The following is a 3,973-nucleotide window of genomic DNA, read 5'->3' as shown; positions in this document are numbered from 1 at the left end:
ATTGCATGCTGCAGCCCTGAAATTTTCCAACCATTGTAAGTAATGTTATTATTTAAATCCTACATTCTTTTCTTTACAAATAAAAATCAAACACTTTTGTTACTCTTACATAAATAATTAGACCAGTATAATTTAGTAAAAATAGTTAATTTACAAGTCCTTTGGGTTCGATAATCTGGTTCTTTTAAGAGCCACCATATTACTTGTACGACCACGTACACCTGCGTGTGCAATTGGGAGCAACAAGTTTTTGGCCCTCTTGGGAACATTCATCCTCGAATGGAACTCAAGATTAGCATGAATAGAGTAGGAGAGAAACTAACAACCCAACATGAATACAAACATCATAAAATGCATATAAACATGGAGAATTACTCCAATCTAAATCATAACATCAAAAATCAAGTTTTGCGGAATACGCATGCATATGGAAAACATGAGAATGACTAAAACACATGAATTCAAAGAACGAACCATGAGGAACTAATACCTCAAGCTAGAATAAGAGCGGAGGAAAAAAGATGAGGATACTGGGACATCATATCAATTTTGGCCTCCCAACTAGCACCCTCAACTAATTGATTCCTTCAAAGAACTTTCACGGAAGGAACTTTCTTATTTCTCAACTTCTGGACTTGCCGGTCTAAAAACCTCCTTATAAGAAAGATTTTCTTTAACTACCAAACCTTTCAAAGGTACATTGGATGTCGGATCTCCAACACACTTCTTCAACAAAGAGACATGGAACACCGCATGTATCGATGCTAAATCATTAGACAACTCAAGTTCATAAGAAACTTTGCCAATACACTTCAAAATCTGATATGTGCCCCCATAACGAGGACTAAGCTTCACTTTCTTTCCAAACCTCATTACACCCTTCATAGGTTAAATTTTAAAGTAAACCCAATCATCAAATTCCAACTTAAGCTCTCTTCTTCTAACATCATCATAATTTTTTTCGACTTTGAACCGTTTTCAACCTTTCACAAATAAGTCAAACTTTTTCCATAACCTCATGCACGTACTCGGGCCCTATGAAAGTGACCTCACAACCTTCAAATCAACCTATAGGAGACCAACACCGCATACCATAAAGAGCCTTAAATGGTGTCATCCCTAAGCTAGAATGATAGCTATTATTTAAAGCAAACTCAATCAAAGGAAAATGATCATCCTAATTACCCTTGAAAACAGACACAAAAGCTCTTAGCATATTTTTCAAAGTATGAACGGTACGTTTGACTTGTCTATAAATCAAAGGATGAAAATCCATGCTAAGTTTCACTTGAGTACCAAGGTTTTTCTGAAATGACTTCCAAAACTATGATGTAAACTGAGTACCATGATTGGAGATAACGGACAAGGGCACTCTATGCAACCTTACCATTTCCTGAATATAAAGCTTTGCGTACTTCTGTACTGAAAATGAAGTCTTAAAGGGGAGAAAGTGAGACGATTTCATTATTCGGTCCACAATAATCCAAATCAAATCAAACTGACGACGAGTGCGAGGTAAACCCGTAATAAAGTCTATATTAAAATCGTCTCACTTACATGTAGGAATTCTAATGTTTTGAGCCAAACCACCCAGTTTATGATGCTCATGTTTCACTTGTTGATAATTCGGACATTTAGCCACAAATTTCACAATATTCTTCTTTATCTCATTCTACCAGTAGACTTCCTACCAATCATGGTACATCTTGGCGGCACCCGGGTGAATAAAATACTGAGAAATATGAGCTTCTGTCAAAATTTAATCTCTCAACTCATCAACATTCACATTACAGAACCGACCTTGATATCGAAGGAAACCATGTTAGTGCTCATTTTAAAGAAACCAACTCATAAAACATTCCTTTTGATAAATCATGCATAACTTTGATGAAAACATCATTCATATATTCATAGCTTCTTCATAAACTTATGTCTTTAAGAGTTCATAGTCAAAATCGCGATCAAAGCATGAGTTCATGTGAAATTGATTAGAAATCATGTAGTTGAGTTAAAAGAATAATAATAAGATCAAGATCAAGAAATTTAATCCACATAATTAGACATATGATGAATTAAATAAAAATCTAATCACTTTGATTAAAATTTGACTTGGAGAATTGAAAATTTTTTAGGGCTCAATGGGTGAATGGAACCCCCTGATGAAACCCTACATATCATGAGGATCAAAGTCCTAAAAAATGGAGAAATTGGAGAATTGATGCTTGGAAACCCTAACCTTCTTCTTGACCTTTGGAAAGAATTCAAGGGGATTAATGTGGAAGGAATTTAGGGATCTGGAAAATTAATGGAAAATGGCAAGCACAACATATTTTATGATTGTAAGCCAAATTTCACCTTACTTCCCATGAGACAATTGTCCGTCTAACTTCCTACGGTTCGTAGACCCCATCTGTAGAACACAAGTTCAATTTTGAAATTTCATCAAGTCTGGAACATTTCTACGAGATTCATCTCTAACTAGTAAAATAATCAACGACTCGTCAAAACCTTTAGTAGGCATGAGGTCTTAAATCAAATATTTGAATCTCTTCTACAAAAGACATCTACGGCTCATCCAAGTTCCTATGGTTTGTCTTGTCAATCATATGTCCAATATTTAGAGACTTGAATTTTCCCAAACTCACTCTGTGTTCTACGACTCCCTTCCTACAGTTCGTAGGTCAGTCTTGTAGACTACTACTTCAACAAATTTTCTACACTTTTCCTTTACATTTTGACTTTTTATTTTTGAGGTGTTACAATATCTCCGCCTTGGGAACATTCGTCCTCGAATGGAACTCAAGCTACCATGAATAGAGTAGGAGAGAAACCAACAACCTAACAAGAATAAAAACATCATAAAATGCACATAAACATGGAGAATCACTCCAATCTAAATCATAACATCAAAAATCAAGTTTTGTGGAACATGCATGCATATAGAAAACATGAGAATGACTAAAACCCATAAATTCAAAAGAACAAACCATGAGGAACTAATACATAAAGCTAGAATAAGAGCGGAGGAAAAGAGATGAGGCTATTGGGACATCATATTGGCTTTGGCCTCCCAAGTTGAACCCTCAACTGATTGATTCCTCCAAATAACTTTCACGGAAGGAACTTCCTTATTTCTCAACTTTTGGACTTGTCGGTCTAAAAACTTCCTCATAAGAAAGATTTTCTTTAACTCCCAAACCTTTCAAAGGTCCAATGGATATTGGATCTCCAACATACTTTTTCAACAAAGAGACATGGAACACCGGATGTACTGATGCTAAATCATTAGACAACTCACGTTCATAAGCAACTTTGACAATACACCTCAAAATTTTATATGTGCCCACATAACGAGGACTAAGCTTCCCTTCTTTCCAAACCTCATTACACCATTCATGGATGAAATTTTCAAGTAAATCCAATCATCAAATTTGAACTCAGGCTCTCTTCTTCTAACATCAACATAATACTTTTTGTCGACTTTGAGCCGTCTTCAACCTTTCGCAAATGAGTTGAACCTTTTCCATAACCTCATGCACGAACTCAGGCCCTATGAAAGTGACCTCACCAACTTCAAACCAACCTATAAGAGACCTACACCTCGTACCATAGAGAGCCTCAAATGGTGTCATCCCAATGCTAGAAGGATAGCTATTATGTAAAGCAAACTCAATCAAAGGAAAATACTCATCCGAATTACCTTTGAAATCGAACATAATAGCTCTTAGCATATCTTCCAAAGTCTTAACGGTACGTTTGGCTTGTTTATCAATCTAAGGATGAAAATCCATGCTAAGTTTCATTTGAGTACCAAGGCTTTTCTGAAATGAATTCCAAAACTGAGATGTAAACTGAGTACCATGATCGGAGATAACAGACAAGGTTACTCTATGCAACCTTACCATTTTCCGAATATAAATCTTGGCGTACTTCTTTGCTGAAAATTAAGTCCTTAAGGGGAGAAAGTGAGATG

The sequence above is a fragment of the Solanum verrucosum genome, unplaced genomic scaffold, assembly GCF_900185275.1.
Source record: "Solanum verrucosum unplaced genomic scaffold, falcon-dt-bn FXZP01000164.1, whole genome shotgun sequence".
Classification (NCBI taxonomy): Eukaryota; Viridiplantae; Streptophyta; class Magnoliopsida; order Solanales; family Solanaceae; genus Solanum; species Solanum verrucosum.
Note: the sequence above shows the minus strand (reverse complement) of the source record.